At 53.3% G+C, this 14,801-nt stretch overlaps 30 non-coding genes across 30 annotated transcripts; all 30 read left to right on the top strand.

Moving 5' to 3' along the window:
- Window positions 1–511: 511 nt before the first annotated feature.
- Window positions 512–584, top strand: Trnav-cac. Its single transcript has one exon. It is a non-coding gene; the product is annotated as a tRNA-Val (tRNA).
- Window positions 585–742: 158 nt separating this feature from the next.
- On the top strand, window positions 743–815 carry Trnav-aac. Its single transcript has one exon. It is a non-coding gene; the product is annotated as a tRNA-Val (tRNA).
- A 668-nt stretch (window positions 816–1,483) lies between these two features.
- On the top strand, window positions 1,484–1,556 carry Trnav-cac. The gene has a single exon. It is a non-coding gene; the product is annotated as a tRNA-Val (tRNA).
- Window positions 1,557–1,714: 158 nt separating this feature from the next.
- Trnav-aac lies at window positions 1,715–1,787 on the top strand. Its single transcript has one exon. It is a non-coding gene; the product is annotated as a tRNA-Val (tRNA).
- Window positions 1,788–2,455: 668 nt separating this feature from the next.
- Window positions 2,456–2,528, top strand: Trnav-uac. The gene has a single exon. It is a non-coding gene; the product is annotated as a tRNA-Val (tRNA).
- Window positions 2,529–2,686: 158 nt separating this feature from the next.
- Window positions 2,687–2,759, top strand: Trnav-aac. The gene has a single exon. It is a non-coding gene; the product is annotated as a tRNA-Val (tRNA).
- Window positions 2,760–3,427: 668 nt separating this feature from the next.
- On the top strand, window positions 3,428–3,500 carry Trnav-cac. The gene has a single exon. It is a non-coding gene; the product is annotated as a tRNA-Val (tRNA).
- Window positions 3,501–3,658: 158 nt separating this feature from the next.
- Window positions 3,659–3,731, top strand: Trnav-aac. Its single transcript has one exon. It is a non-coding gene; the product is annotated as a tRNA-Val (tRNA).
- A 668-nt stretch (window positions 3,732–4,399) lies between these two features.
- Window positions 4,400–4,472, top strand: Trnav-uac. Its single transcript has one exon. It is a non-coding gene; the product is annotated as a tRNA-Val (tRNA).
- Window positions 4,473–4,630: 158 nt separating this feature from the next.
- Trnav-aac lies at window positions 4,631–4,703 on the top strand. Its single transcript has one exon. It is a non-coding gene; the product is annotated as a tRNA-Val (tRNA).
- A 668-nt stretch (window positions 4,704–5,371) lies between these two features.
- Window positions 5,372–5,444, top strand: Trnav-cac. The gene has a single exon. It is a non-coding gene; the product is annotated as a tRNA-Val (tRNA).
- Window positions 5,445–5,602: 158 nt separating this feature from the next.
- Trnav-aac lies at window positions 5,603–5,675 on the top strand. The gene has a single exon. It is a non-coding gene; the product is annotated as a tRNA-Val (tRNA).
- A 668-nt stretch (window positions 5,676–6,343) lies between these two features.
- On the top strand, window positions 6,344–6,416 carry Trnav-uac. The gene has a single exon. It is a non-coding gene; the product is annotated as a tRNA-Val (tRNA).
- A 158-nt stretch (window positions 6,417–6,574) lies between these two features.
- Window positions 6,575–6,647, top strand: Trnav-aac. The gene has a single exon. It is a non-coding gene; the product is annotated as a tRNA-Val (tRNA).
- A 668-nt stretch (window positions 6,648–7,315) lies between these two features.
- Trnav-cac lies at window positions 7,316–7,388 on the top strand. The gene has a single exon. It is a non-coding gene; the product is annotated as a tRNA-Val (tRNA).
- A 158-nt stretch (window positions 7,389–7,546) lies between these two features.
- Window positions 7,547–7,619, top strand: Trnav-aac. Its single transcript has one exon. It is a non-coding gene; the product is annotated as a tRNA-Val (tRNA).
- Window positions 7,620–8,287: 668 nt separating this feature from the next.
- Trnav-uac lies at window positions 8,288–8,360 on the top strand. The gene has a single exon. It is a non-coding gene; the product is annotated as a tRNA-Val (tRNA).
- A 158-nt stretch (window positions 8,361–8,518) lies between these two features.
- On the top strand, window positions 8,519–8,591 carry Trnav-aac. Its single transcript has one exon. It is a non-coding gene; the product is annotated as a tRNA-Val (tRNA).
- Window positions 8,592–9,259: 668 nt separating this feature from the next.
- Trnav-cac lies at window positions 9,260–9,332 on the top strand. The gene has a single exon. It is a non-coding gene; the product is annotated as a tRNA-Val (tRNA).
- Window positions 9,333–9,490: 158 nt separating this feature from the next.
- Trnav-aac lies at window positions 9,491–9,563 on the top strand. The gene has a single exon. It is a non-coding gene; the product is annotated as a tRNA-Val (tRNA).
- A 668-nt stretch (window positions 9,564–10,231) lies between these two features.
- Window positions 10,232–10,304, top strand: Trnav-cac. The gene has a single exon. It is a non-coding gene; the product is annotated as a tRNA-Val (tRNA).
- Window positions 10,305–10,462: 158 nt separating this feature from the next.
- On the top strand, window positions 10,463–10,535 carry Trnav-aac. The gene has a single exon. It is a non-coding gene; the product is annotated as a tRNA-Val (tRNA).
- Window positions 10,536–11,203: 668 nt separating this feature from the next.
- Window positions 11,204–11,276, top strand: Trnav-cac. The gene has a single exon. It is a non-coding gene; the product is annotated as a tRNA-Val (tRNA).
- A 158-nt stretch (window positions 11,277–11,434) lies between these two features.
- Trnav-aac lies at window positions 11,435–11,507 on the top strand. The gene has a single exon. It is a non-coding gene; the product is annotated as a tRNA-Val (tRNA).
- A 668-nt stretch (window positions 11,508–12,175) lies between these two features.
- Window positions 12,176–12,248, top strand: Trnav-cac. Its single transcript has one exon. It is a non-coding gene; the product is annotated as a tRNA-Val (tRNA).
- Window positions 12,249–12,406: 158 nt separating this feature from the next.
- Trnav-aac lies at window positions 12,407–12,479 on the top strand. Its single transcript has one exon. It is a non-coding gene; the product is annotated as a tRNA-Val (tRNA).
- A 668-nt stretch (window positions 12,480–13,147) lies between these two features.
- Trnav-cac lies at window positions 13,148–13,220 on the top strand. Its single transcript has one exon. It is a non-coding gene; the product is annotated as a tRNA-Val (tRNA).
- Window positions 13,221–13,378: 158 nt separating this feature from the next.
- Trnav-aac lies at window positions 13,379–13,451 on the top strand. The gene has a single exon. It is a non-coding gene; the product is annotated as a tRNA-Val (tRNA).
- A 668-nt stretch (window positions 13,452–14,119) lies between these two features.
- Window positions 14,120–14,192, top strand: Trnav-cac. The gene has a single exon. It is a non-coding gene; the product is annotated as a tRNA-Val (tRNA).
- A 158-nt stretch (window positions 14,193–14,350) lies between these two features.
- On the top strand, window positions 14,351–14,423 carry Trnav-aac. The gene has a single exon. It is a non-coding gene; the product is annotated as a tRNA-Val (tRNA).
- Window positions 14,424–14,801: the final 378 nt, after the last annotated feature.

Here is a 14,801-nt window from a genome sequence, read left to right on the forward strand (position 1 = left end):
CAGCCACTGACGTGCGATCAGTTTGCACAAAACGATAGGGCTCGTCCGGGATTTGAACCCGGGACCTCCTGCACCCTTAGCATGAATCATACACCTAGACCAACGAGCCCTGTGACACGGCGAATGCCAATTATTCCAGTCCATCGATGTCGTCCAGGGTGCCCCGGAAGTCTCGTGTACGCTGGCGGGATGGGGCCGGCGCGAATTCCCGCGGTCGGCGGCCTTCCTGGGCCACTGGTACCTTCATGTAGAGCTGCCGCTGGGCTCGCACTGCCTGCTGTTGAGAAAGTGATTGCTTTTGCTGATATGACTTGCAATAACGACTGCGCGAAACGCCGCTATCTCGTTAGGGGTGCTACGGCAGACACCCTCTCGAGCACCCCGAAGACTTCTTGAGCCCTCGGCTGTGATGGGTTCCAGGCTGACAAAAGAACTGTCGTGTGTGCATTCGCGAACGAGAGAAAGTCTGAGGCAAGTTCGAGTGAACAAGGATGGACTCCCCGGGTCCGTCGTTTCCGTAGTGTAGCGGTTATCACGTCTGCTTCACACGCAGAAGGTCCCCGGTTCGATCCCGGGCGGGAACAGAATTTTCCTGCCTATGTCGTATTGTCCTCCAATGAGCCACGTCGTGTGTGGATCTGCTGCATGTCCCTTCGTTTTGCAAGTACCACATTTATTGAATTTTTTAGTTACGATGGCAACATCACTACAAGTTGTCTGTGAAGTAAGGTGCACACAAGCAGTTTCCGTGGTGTAGCGGTTATCACGTCTGCCTAACACGCAGAAGGTCCCCGGTTCGATCCCGGGCGGAAACACTTTTTCATCACTTTAAGCAAGACGTACTAACATGCATCTGCTACCATCTGTACCCGAAACCTTCGTAATCGCCTTCACGCGTCGGACCCGAGTGTCAATTGCTCACATCGAATAAGAAATTCATTTGATATTGACGGCGAGCTTTTTGCGCTGACTCAGCCACTGACGTGCGATCAGTTTGCACAAAACGATAGGGCTCGTCCGGGATTTGAACCCGGGACCTCCTGCACCCTTAGCATGAATCATACACCTAGACCAACGAGCCCTGTGACACGGCGAATGCCAATTATTCCAGTCCATCGATGTCGTCCAGGGTGCCCTGGAAGTCTCGTGTACGCTGGCGGGATGGGGCCGGCGCGAATTCCCGCGGTCGGCGGCCTTCCTGGGCTACTGGTACCTTCATGTAGAGCTGCCGCTGGGCTCGCACTGCCTGCTGTTGAGAAAGTGATTGCTTTTGCTGATATGACTTGCAATAACGACTGCGCGAAACGCCGCTATCTCGTTAGGGGTGCTACGGCAGACACCCTCTCGAGCACCCCGAAGACTTCTTGAGCCCTCGGCTGTGATGGGTTCCAGGCTGACAAAAGAACTGTCGTGTGTGCATTCGCGAACGAGAGAAAGTCTGAGGCAAGTTCGAGTGAACAAGGATGGACTCCCCGGGTCCGTCGTTTCCGTAGTGTAGCGGTTATCACGTCTGCTTCACACGCAGAAGGTCCCCGGTTCGATCCCGGGCGGGAACAGAATTTTCCTGCCTATGTCGTATTGTCCTCCAATGAGCCACGTCGTGTGTGGATCTGCTGCATGTCCCTTCGTTTTGCAAGTACCACATTTATTGAATTTTTTAGTTACGATGGCAACATCACTACAAGTTGTCTGTGAAGTAAGGTGCACACAAGCAGTTTCCGTGGTGTAGCGGTTATCACGTCTGCCTAACACGCAGAAGGTCCCCGGTTCGATCCCGGGCGGAAACACTTTTTCATCACTTTAAGCAAGACGTACTAACATGCATCTGCTACCATCTGTACCCGAAACCTTCGTAATCGCCTTCACGCGTCGGACCCGAGTGTCAATTGCTCACATCGAATAAGAAATTCATTTGATATTGACGGCGAGCTTTTTGCGCTGACTCAGCCACTGACGTGCGATCAGTTTGCACAAAACGATAGGGCTCGTCCGGGATTTGAACCCGGGACCTCCTGCACCCTTAGCATGAATCATACACCTAGACCAACGAGCCCTGTGACACGGCGAATGCCAATTATTCCAGTCCATCGATGTCGTCCAGGGTGCCCCGGAAGTCTCGTGTACGCTGGCGGGATGGGGCCGGCGCGAATTCCCGCGGTCGGCGGCCTTCCTGGGCTACTGGTACCTTCATGTAGAGCTGCCGCTGGGCTCGCACTGCCTGCTGTTGAGAAAGTGATTGCTTTTGCTGATATGACTTGCAATAACGACTGCGCGAAACGCCGCTATCTCGTTAGGGGTGCTACGGCAGACACCCTCTCGAGCACCCCGAAGACTTCTTGAGCCCTCGGCTGTGATGGGTTCCAGGCTGACAAAAGAACTGTCGTGTGTGCATTCGCGAACGAGAGAAAGTCTGAGGCAAGTTCGAGTGAACAAGGATGGACTCCCCGGGTCCGTCGTTTCCGTAGTGTAGCGGTTATCACGTCTGCTTTACACGCAGAAGGTCCCCGGTTCGATCCCGGGCGGGAACAGAATTTTCCTGCCTATGTCGTATTGTCCTCCAATGAGCCACGTCGTGTGTGGATCTGCTGCATGTCCCTTCGTTTTGCAAGTACCACATTTATTGAATTTTTTAGTTACGATGGCAACATCACTACAAGTTGTCTGTGAAGTAAGGTGCACACAAGCAGTTTCCGTGGTGTAGCGGTTATCACGTCTGCCTAACACGCAGAAGGTCCCCGGTTCGATCCCGGGCGGAAACACTTTTTCATCACTTTAAGCAAGACGTACTAACATGCATCTGCTACCATCTGTACCCGAAACCTTCGTAATCGCCTTCACGCGTCGGACCCGAGTGTCAATTGCTCACATCGAATAAGAAATTCATTTGATATTGACGGCGAGCTTTTTGCGCTGACTCAGCCACTGACGTGCGATCAGTTTGCACAAAACGATAGGGCTCGTCCGGGATTTGAACCCGAGACCTCCTGCACCCTTAGCATGAATCATACACCTAGACCAACGAGCCCTGTGACACGGCGAATGCCAATTATTCCAGTCCATCGATGTCGTCCAGGGTGCCCTGGAAGTCTCGTGTACGCTGGCGGGATGGGGCCGGCGCGAATTCCCGCGGTCGGCGGCCTTCCTGGGCTACTGGTACCTTCATGTAGAGCTGCCGCTGGGCTCGCACTGCCTGCTGTTGAGAAAGTGATTGCTTTTGCTGATATGACTTGCAATAACGACTGCGCGAAACGCCGCTATCTCGTTAGGGGTGCTACGGCAGACACCCTCTCGAGCACCCCGAAGACTTCTTGAGCCCTCGGCTGTGATGGGTTCCAGGCTGACAAAAGAACTGTCGTGTGTGCATTCGCGAACGAGAGAAAGTCTGAGGCAAGTTCGAGTGAACAAGGATGGACTCCCCGGGTCCGTCGTTTCCGTAGTGTAGCGGTTATCACGTCTGCTTCACACGCAGAAGGTCCCCGGTTCGATCCCGGGCGGGAACAGAATTTTCCTGCCTATGTCGTATTGTCCTCCAATGAGCCACGTCGTGTGTGGATCTGCTGCATGTCCCTTCGTTTTGCAAGTACCACATTTATTGAATTTTTTAGTTACGATGGCAACATCACTACAAGTTGTCTGTGAAGTAAGGTGCACACAAGCAGTTTCCGTGGTGTAGCGGTTATCACGTCTGCCTAACACGCAGAAGGTCCCCGGTTCGATCCCGGGCGGAAACACTTTTTCATCACTTTAAGCAAGACGTACTAACATGCATCTGCTACCATCTGTACCCGAAACCTTCGTAATCGCCTTCACGCGTCGGACCCGAGTGTCAATTGCTCACATCGAATAAGAAATTCATTTGATATTGACGGCGAGCTTTTTGCGCTGACTCAGCCACTGACGTGCGATCAGTTTGCACAAAACGATAGGGCTCGTCCGGGATTTGAACCCGGGACCTCCTGCACCCTTAGCATGAATCATACACCTAGACCAACGAGCCCTGTGACACGGCGAATGCCAATTATTCCAGTCCATCGATGTCGTCCAGGGTGCCCCGGAAGTCTCGTGTACGCTGGCGGGATGGGGCCGGCGCGAATTCCCGCGGTCGGCGGCCTTCCTGGGCTACTGGTACCTTCATGTAGAGCTGCCGCTGGGCTCGCACTGCCTGCTGTTGAGAAAGTGATTGCTTTTGCTGATATGACTTGCAATAACGACTGCGCGAAACGCCGCTATCTCGTTAGGGGTGCTACGGCAGACACCCTCTCGAGCACCCCGAAGACTTCTTGAGCCCTCGGCTGTGATGGGTTCCAGGCTGACAAAAGAACTGTCGTGTGTGCATTCGCGAACGAGAGAAAGTCTGAGGCAAGTTCGAGTGAACAAGGATGGACTCCCCGGGTCCGTCGTTTCCGTAGTGTAGCGGTTATCACGTCTGCTTTACACGCAGAAGGTCCCCGGTTCGATCCCGGGCGGGAACAGAATTTTCCTGCCTATGTCGTATTGTCCTCCAATGAGCCACGTCGTGTGTGGATCTGCTGCATGTCCCTTCGTTTTGCAAGTACCACATTTATTGAATTTTTTAGTTACGATGGCAACATCACTACAAGTTGTCTGTGAAGTAAGGTGCACACAAGCAGTTTCCGTGGTGTAGCGGTTATCACGTCTGCCTAACACGCAGAAGGTCCCCGGTTCGATCCCGGGCGGAAACACTTTTTCATCACTTTAAGCAAGACGTACTAACATGCATCTGCTACCATCTGTACCCGAAACCTTCGTAATCGCCTTCACGCGTCGGACCCGAGTGTCAATTGCTCACATCGAATAAGAAATTCATTTGATATTGACGGCGAGCTTTTTGCGCTGACTCAGCCACTGACGTGCGATCAGTTTGCACAAAACGATAGGGCTCGTCCGGGATTTGAACCCGAGACCTCCTGCACCCTTAGCATGAATCATACACCTAGACCAACGAGCCCTGTGACACGGCGAATGCCAATTATTCCAGTCCATCGATGTCGTCCAGGGTGCCCTGGAAGTCTCGTGTACGCTGGCGGGATGGGGCCGGCGCGAATTCCCGCGGTCGGCGGCCTTCCTGGGCTACTGGTACCTTCATGTAGAGCTGCCGCTGGGCTCGCACTGCCTGCTGTTGAGAAAGTGATTGCTTTTGCTGATATGACTTGCAATAACGACTGCGCGAAACGCCGCTATCTCGTTAGGGGTGCTACGGCAGACACCCTCTCGAGCACCCCGAAGACTTCTTGAGCCCTCGGCTGTGATGGGTTCCAGGCTGACAAAAGAACTGTCGTGTGTGCATTCGCGAACGAGAGAAAGTCTGAGGCAAGTTCGAGTGAACAAGGATGGACTCCCCGGGTCCGTCGTTTCCGTAGTGTAGCGGTTATCACGTCTGCTTCACACGCAGAAGGTCCCCGGTTCGATCCCGGGCGGGAACAGAATTTTCCTGCCTATGTCGTATTGTCCTCCAATGAGCCACGTCGTGTGTGGATCTGCTGCATGTCCCTTCGTTTTGCAAGTACCACATTTATTGAATTTTTTAGTTACGATGGCAACATCACTACAAGTTGTCTGTGAAGTAATGTGCACACAAGCAGTTTCCGTGGTGTAGCGGTTATCACGTCTGCCTAACACGCAGAAGGTCCCCGGTTCGATCCCGGGCGGAAACACTTTTTCATCACTTTAAGCAAGACGTACTAACATGCATCTGCTACCATCTGTACCCGAAACCTTCGTAATCGCCTTCACGCGTCGGACCCGAGTGTCAATTGCTCACATCGAATAAGAAATTCATTTGATATTGACGGCGAGCTTTTTGCGCTGACTCAGCCACTGACGTGCGATCAGTTTGCACAAAACGATAGGGCTCGTCCGGGATTTGAACCCGGGACCTCCTGCACCCTTAGCATGAATCATACACCTAGACCAACGAGCCCTGTGACACGGCGAATGCCAATTATTCCAGTCCATCGATGTCGTCCAGGGTGCCCCGGAAGTCTCGTGTACGCTGGCGGGATGGGGCCGGCGCGAATTCCCGCGGTCGGCGGCCTTCCTGGGCTACTGGTACCTTCATGTAGAGCTGCCGCTGGGCTCGCACTGCCTGCTGTTGAGAAAGTGATTGCTTTTGCTGATATGACTTGCAATAACGACTGCGCGAAACGCCGCTATCTCGTTAGGGGTGCTACGGCAGACACCCTCTCGAGCACCCCGAAGACTTCTTGAGCCCTCGGCTGTGATGGGTTCCAGGCTGACAAAAGAACTGTCGTGTGTGCATTCGCGAACGAGAGAAAGTCTGAGGCAAGTTCGAGTGAACAAGGATGGACTCCCCGGGTCCGTCGTTTCCGTAGTGTAGCGGTTATCACGTCTGCTTTACACGCAGAAGGTCCCCGGTTCGATCCCGGGCGGGAACAGAATTTTCCTGCCTATGTCGTATTGTCCTCCAATGAGCCACGTCGTGTGTGGATCTGCTGCATGTCCCTTCGTTTTGCAAGTACCACATTTATTGAATTTTTTAGTTACGATGGCAACATCACTACAAGTTGTCTGTGAAGTAAGGTGCACACAAGCAGTTTCCGTGGTGTAGCGGTTATCACGTCTGCCTAACACGCAGAAGGTCCCCGGTTCGATCCCGGGCGGAAACACTTTTTCATCACTTTAAGCAAGACGTACTAACATGCATCTGCTACCATCTGTACCCGAAACCTTCGTAATCGCCTTCACGCGTCGGACCCGAGTGTCAATTGCTCACATCGAATAAGAAATTCATTTGATATTGACGGCGAGCTTTTTGCGCTGACTCAGCCACTGACGTGCGATCAGTTTGCACAAAACGATAGGGCTCGTCCGGGATTTGAACCCGAGACCTCCTGCACCCTTAGCATGAATCATACACCTAGACCAACGAGCCCTGTGACACGGCGAATGCCAATTATTCCAGTCCATCGATGTCGTCCAGGGTGCCCTGGAAGTCTCGTGTACGCTGGCGGGATGGGGCCGGCGCGAATTCCCGCGGTCGGCGGCCTTCCTGGGCTACTGGTACCTTCATGTAGAGCTGCCGCTGGGCTCGCACTGCCTGCTGTTGAGAAAGTGATTGCTTTTGCTGATATGACTTGCAATAACGACTGCGCGAAACGCCGCTATCTCGTTAGGGGTGCTACGGCAGACACCCTCTCGAGCACCCCGAAGACTTCTTGAGCCCTCGGCTGTGATGGGTTCCAGGCTGACAAAAGAACTGTCGTGTGTGCATTCGCGAACGAGAGAAAGTCTGAGGCAAGTTCGAGTGAACAAGGATGGACTCCCCGGGTCCGTCGTTTCCGTAGTGTAGCGGTTATCACGTCTGCTTCACACGCAGAAGGTCCCCGGTTCGATCCCGGGCGGGAACAGAATTTTCCTGCCTATGTCGTATTGTCCTCCAATGAGCCACGTCGTGTGTGGATCTGCTGCATGTCCCTTCGTTTTGCAAGTACCACATTTATTGAATTTTTTAGTTACGATGGCAACATCACTACAAGTTGTCTGTGAAGTAAGGTGCACACAAGCAGTTTCCGTGGTGTAGCGGTTATCACGTCTGCCTAACACGCAGAAGGTCCCCGGTTCGATCCCGGGCGGAAACACTTTTTCATCACTTTAAGCAAGACGTACTAACATGCATCTGCTACCATCTGTACCCGAAACCTTCGTAATCGCCTTCACGCGTCGGACCCGAGTGTCAATTGCTCACATCGAATAAGAAATTCATTTGATATTGACGGCGAGCTTTTTGCGCTGACTCAGCCACTGACGTGCGATCAGTTTGCACAAAACGATAGGGCTCGTCCGGGATTTGAACCCGGGACCTCCTGCACCCTTAGCATGAATCATACACCTAGACCAACGAGCCCTGTGACACGGCGAATGCCAATTATTCCAGTCCATCGATGTCGTCCAGGGTGCCCCGGAAGTCTCGTGTACGCTGGCGGGATGGGGCCGGCGCGAATTCCCGCGGTCGGCGGCCTTCCTGGGCTACTGGTACCTTCATGTAGAGCTGCCGCTGGGCTCGCACTGCCTGCTGTTGAGAAAGTGATTGCTTTTGCTGATATGACTTGCAATAACGACTGCGCGAAACGCCGCTATCTCGTTAGGGGTGCTACGGCAGACACCCTCTCGAGCACCCCGAAGACTTCTTGAGCCCTCGGCTGTGATGGGTTCCAGGCTGACAAAAGAACTGTCGTGTGTGCATTCGCGAACGAGAGAAAGTCTGAGGCAAGTTCGAGTGAACAAGGATGGACTCCCCGGGTCCGTCGTTTCCGTAGTGTAGCGGTTATCACGTCTGCTTTACACGCAGAAGGTCCCCGGTTCGATCCCGGGCGGGAACAGAATTTTCCTGCCTATGTCGTATTGTCCTCCAATGAGCCACGTCGTGTGTGGATCTGCTGCATGTCCCTTCGTTTTGCAAGTACCACATTTATTGAATTTTTTAGTTACGATGGCAACATCACTACAAGTTGTCTGTGAAGTAAGGTGCACACAAGCAGTTTCCGTGGTGTAGCGGTTATCACGTCTGCCTAACACGCAGAAGGTCCCCGGTTCGATCCCGGGCGGAAACACTTTTTCATCACTTTAAGCAAGACGTACTAACATGCATCTGCTACCATCTGTACCCGAAACCTTCGTAATCGCCTTCACGCGTCGGACCCGAGTGTCAATTGCTCACATCGAATAAGAAATTCATTTGATATTGACGGCGAGCTTTTTGCGCTGACTCAGCCACTGACGTGCGATCAGTTTGCACAAAACGATAGGGCTCGTCCGGGATTTGAACCCGAGACCTCCTGCACCCTTAGCATGAATCATACACCTAGACCAACGAGCCCTGTGACACGGCGAATGCCAATTATTCCAGTCCATCGATGTCGTCCAGGGTGCCCTGGAAGTCTCGTGTACGCTGGCGGGATGGGGCCGGCGCGAATTCCCGCGGTCGGCGGCCTTCCTGGGCTACTGGTACCTTCATGTAGAGCTGCCGCTGGGCTCGCACTGCCTGCTGTTGAGAAAGTGATTGCTTTTGCTGATATGACTTGCAATAACGACTGCGCGAAACGCCGCTATCTCGTTAGGGGTGCTACGGCAGACACCCTCTCGAGCACCCCGAAGACTTCTTGAGCCCTCGGCTGTGATGGGTTCCAGGCTGACAAAAGAACTGTCGTGTGTGCATTCGCGAACGAGAGAAAGTCTGAGGCAAGTTCGAGTGAACAAGGATGGACTCCCCGGGTCCGTCGTTTCCGTAGTGTAGCGGTTATCACGTCTGCTTCACACGCAGAAGGTCCCCGGTTCGATCCCGGGCGGGAACAGAATTTTCCTGCCCATGTCGTATTGTCCTCCAATGAGCCACGTCGTGTGTGGATCTGCTGCATGTCCCTTCGTTTTGCAAGTACCACATTTATTGAATTTTTTAGTTACGATGGCAACATCACTACAAGTTGTCTGTGAAGTAAGGTGCACACAAGCAGTTTCCGTGGTGTAGCGGTTATCACGTCTGCCTAACACGCAGAAGGTCCCCGGTTCGATCCCGGGCGGGAACACTTTTTCATCACTTTAAGCAAGACGTACTAACATGCATCTGCTACCATCTGTACCCGAAACCTTCGTAATCGCCTTCACGCGTCGGACCCGAGTGTCAATTGCTCACATCGAATAAGAAATTCATTTGATATTGACGGCGAGCTTTTTGCGCTGACTCAGCCACTGACGTGCGATCAGTTTGCACAAAACGATAGGGCTCGTCCGGGATTTGAACCCGGGACCTCCTGCACCCTTAGCATGAATCATACACCTAGACCAACGAGCCCTGTGAGACGGCGAATGCCAATTATTCCAGTCCATCGATGTCGTCCAGGGTGCCCCGGAAGTCTCGTGTACGCTGGCGGGATGGGGCCGGCGCGAATTCCCGCGGTCGGCGGCCTTCCTGGGCTACTGGTACCTTCATGTAGAGCTGCCGCTGGGCTCGCACTGCCTGCTGTTGAGAAAGTGATTGCTTTTGCTGATATGACTTGCAATAACGACTGCGCGAAACGCCGCTATCTCGTTAGGGGTGCTACGGCAGACACCCTCTCGAGCACCCCGAAGACTTCTTGAGCCCTCGGCTGTGATGGGTTCCAGGCTGACAAAAGAACTGTCGTGTGTGCATTCGCGAACGAGAGAAAGTCTGAGGCAAGTTCGAGTGAACAAGGATGGACTCCCCGGGTCCGTCGTTTCCGTAGTGTAGCGGTTATCACGTCTGCTTCACACGCAGAAGGTCCCCGGTTCGATCCCGGGCGGGAACAGAATTTTCCTGCCTATGTCGTATTGTCCTCCAATGAGCCACGTCGTGTGTGGATCTGCTGCATGTCCCTTCGTTTTGCAAGTACCACATTTATTGAATTTTTTAGTTACGATGGCAACATCACTACAAGTTGTCTGTGAAGTAAGGTGCACACAAGCAGTTTCCGTGGTGTAGCGGTTATCACGTCTGCCTAACACGCAGAAGGTCCCCGGTTCGATCCCGGGCGGAAACACTTTTTCATCACTTTAAGCAAGACGTACTAACATGCATCTGCTACCATCTGTACCCGAAACCTTCGTAATCGCCTTCACGCGTCGGACCCGAGTGTCAATTGCTCACATCGAATAAGAAATTCATTTGATATTGACGGCGAGCTTTTTGCGCTGACTCAGCCACTGACGTGCGATCAGTTTGCACAAAACGATAGGGCTCGTCCGGGATTTGAACCCGGGACCTCCTGCACCCTTAGCATGAATCATACACCTAGACCAACGAGCCCTGTGACACGGCGAATGCCAATTATTCCAGTCCATCGATGTCGTCCAGGGTGCCCTGGAAGTCTCGTGTACGCTGGCGGGATGGGGCCGGCGCGAATTCCCGCGGTCGGCGGCCTTCCTGGGCTACTGGTACCTTCATGTAGAGCTGCCGCTGGGCTCGCACTGCCTGCTGTTGAGAAAGTGATTGCTTTTGCTGATATGACTTGCAATAACGACTGCGCGAAACGCCGCTATCTCGTTAGGGGTGCTACGGCAGACACCCTCTCGAGCACCCCGAAGACTTCTTGAGCCCTCGGCTGTGATGGGTTCCAGGCTGACAAAAGAACTGTCGTGTGTGCATTCGCGAACGAGAGAAAGTCTGAGGCAAGTTCGAGTGAACAAGGATGGACTCCCCGGGTCCGTCGTTTCCGTAGTGTAGCGGTTATCACGTCTGCTTCACACGCAGAAGGTCCCCGGTTCGATCCCGGGCGGGAACACAATTTTCCTGCCTATGTCGTATTGTCCTCCAATGAGCCACGTCGTGTGTGGATCTGCTGCATGTCCCTTCGTTTTGCAAGTACCACATTTATTGAATTTTTTAGTTACGATGGCAACATCACTACAAGTTGTCTGTGAAGTAAGGTGCACACAAGCAGTTTCCGTGGTGTAGCGGTTATCACGTCTGCCTAACACGCAGAAGGTCCCCGGTTCGATCCCGGGCGGAAACACTTTTTCATCACTTTAAGCAAGACGTACTAACATGCATCTGCTACCATCTGTACCCGAAACCTTCGTAATCGCCTTCACGCGTCGGACCCGAGTGTCAATTGCTCACATCGAATAAGAAATTCATTTGATATTGACGGCGAGCTTTTTGCGCTGACTCAGCCACTGACGTGCGATCAGTTTGCACAAAACGATAGGGCTCGTCCGGGATTTGAACCCGGGACCTCCTGCACCCTTAGCATGAATCATACACCTAGACCAACGAGCCCTGTGACACGGCGAATGCCAATTATTCCAGTCCATCGATGTGGTCCAGGGTGCCCCGGAAGTCTCGTGTACGCTGGCGGGATGGGGCCGGCGCGAATTCCCGCGGTCGGCGGCCTTCCTGGGCTACTGGTACCTTCATGTAGAGCTGCCGCTGGGCTCGCACTGCCTGCTGTTGAGAAAGTGATTGCTTTTGCTGATATGACTTGCAATAACGACTGCGCGAAACGCCGCTATCTCGTTAGGGGTGCTACGGCAGACACCCTCTCGAGCACCCCGAAGACTTCTTGAGCCCTCGGCTGTGATGGGTTCCAGGCTGACAAAAGAACTGTCGTGTGTGCATTCGCGAACGAGAGAAAGTCTGAGGCAAGTTCGAGTGAACAAGGATGGACTCCCCGGGTCCGTCGTTTCCGTAGTGTAGCGGTTATCACGTCTGCTTCACACGCAGAAGGTCCCCGGTTCGATCCCGGGCGGGAACAGAATTTTCCTGCCTATGTCGTATTGTCCTCCAATGAGCCACGTCGTGTGTGGATCTGCTGCATGTCCCTTCGTTTTGCAAGTACCACATTTATTGAATTTTTTAGTTACGATGGCAACATCACTACAAGTTGTCTGTGAAGTAAGGTGCACACAAGCAGTTTCCGTGGTGTAGCGGTTATCACGTCTGCCTAACACGCAGAAGGTCCCCGGTTCGATCCCGGGCGGAAACACTTTTTCATCACTTTAAGCAAGACGTACTAACATGCATCTGCTACCATCTGTACCCGAAACCTTCGTAATCGCCTTCACGCGTCGGACCCGAGTGTCAATTGCTCACATCGAATAAGAAATTCATTTGATATTGACGGCGAGCTTTTTGCGCTGACTCAGCCACTGACGTGCGATCAGTTTGCACAAAACGATAGGGCTCGTCCGGGATTTGAACCCGGGACCTCCTGCACCCTTAGCATGAATCATACACCTAGACCAACGAGCCCTGTGACACGGCGAATGCCAATTATTCCAGTCCATCGATGTCGTCCAGGGTGCCCTGGAAGTCTCGTGTACGCTGGCGGGATGGGGCCGGCGCGAATTCCCGCGGTCGGCGGCCTTCCTGGGCTACTGGTACCTTCATGTAGAGCTGCCGCTGGGCTCGCACTGCCTGCTGTTGAGAAAGTGATTGCTTTTGCTGATATGACTTGCAATAACGACTGCGCGAAACGCCGCTATCTCGTTAGGGGTGCTACGGCAGACACCCTCTCGAGCACCCCGAAGACTTCTTGAGCCCTCGGCTGTGATGGGTTCCAGGCTGACAAAAGAACTGTCGTGTGTGCATTCGCGAACGAGAGAAAGTCTGAGGCAAGTTCGAGTGAACAAGGATGGACTCCCCGGGTCCGTCGTTTCCGTAGTGTAGCGGTTATCACGTCTGCTTCACACGCAGAAGGTCCCCGGTTCGATCCCGGGCGGGAACAGAATTTTCCTGCCTATGTCGTATTGTCCTCCAATGAGCCACGTCGTGTGTGGATCTGCTGCATGTCCCTTCGTTTTGCAAGTACCACATTTATTGAATTTTTTAGTTACGATGGCAACATCACTACAAGTTGTCTGTGAAGTAAGGTGCACACAAGCAGTTTCCGTGGTGTAGCGGTTATCACGTCTGCCTAACACGCAGAAGGTCCCCGGTTCGATCCCGGGCGGAAACACTTTTTCATCACTTTAAGCAAGACGTACTAACATGCATCTGCTACCATCTGTACCCGAAACCTTCGTAATCGCCTTCACGCGTCGGACCCGAGTGTCAATTGCTCACATCGAATAAGAAATTCATTTGATATTGACGGCGAGCTTTTTGCGCTGACTCAGCCACTGACGTGCGATCAGTTTGCACAAAACGATAGGGCTCGTCCGGGATTTGAACCCGGGACCTCCTGCACCCTTAGCATGAATCATACACCTAGACCAACGAGCCCTGTGACACGGCGAATGCCAATTATTCCAGTCCATCGATGTCGTCCAGGGTGCCCTGGAAGTCTCGTGTACGCTGGCGGGATGGGGCCGGCGCGAATTCCCGCGGTCGGCGGCCTTCCTGGGCTACTGGTACCTTCATGTAGAGCTGCCGCTGGGCTCGCACTGCCTGCTGTTGAGAAAGTGATTGCTTTTGCTGATATGACTTGCAATAACGACTGCGCGAAACGCCGCTATCTCGTTAGGGGTGCTACGGCAGACACCCTCTCGAGCACCCCGAAGACTTCTTGAGCCCTCGGCTGTGATGGGTTCCAGGCTGACAAAAGAACTGTCGTGTGTGCATTCGCGAACGAGAGAAAGTCTGAGGCAAGTTCGAGTGAACAAGGATGGACTCCCCGTGTCCGTCGTTTCCGTAGTGTAGCGGTTATCACGTCTGCTTCACACGCAGAAGGTCCCCGGTTCGATCCCGGGCGGGAACAGAATTTTCCTGCCTATGTCGTATTGTCCTCCAATGAGCCACGTCGTGTGTGGATCTGCTGCATGTCCCTTCGTTTTGCAAGTACCACATTTATTGAATTTTTTAGTTACGATGGCAACATCACTACAAGTTATCTGTGAAGTAAGGTGCACACAAGCAGTTTCCGTGGTGTAGCGGTTATCACGTCTGCCTAACACGCAGAAGGTCCCCGGTTCGATCCCGGGCGGAAACACTTTTTCATCACTTTAAGCAAGACGTACTAACATGCATCTGCTACCATCTGTACCCGAAACCTTCGTAATCGCCTTCACGCGTCGGACCCGAGTGTCAATTGCTCACATCGAATAAGAAATTCATTTGATATTGACGGCGAGCTTTTTGCGCTGACTCAGCCACTGACGTGCGATCAGTTTGCACAAAACGATAGGGCTCGTCCGGGATTTGAACCCGGGACCTCCTGCACCCTTAGCATGAATCATACACCTAGACCAACGAGCCCTGTGACACGGCGAATGCCAATTATTCCAGTCCATCGATGTCGTCCAGGGTGCCCTGGAAGTCTCGTGTACGCTGGCGGGATGGGGCCGGCGCGAATTCCCGCGGTCGGCGG

Source organism: Schistocerca americana, unplaced genomic scaffold (genome assembly GCF_021461395.2).
Source record: "Schistocerca americana isolate TAMUIC-IGC-003095 unplaced genomic scaffold, iqSchAmer2.1 HiC_scaffold_139, whole genome shotgun sequence".
Taxonomy (NCBI): domain Eukaryota; kingdom Metazoa; phylum Arthropoda; class Insecta; order Orthoptera; family Acrididae; genus Schistocerca; species Schistocerca americana.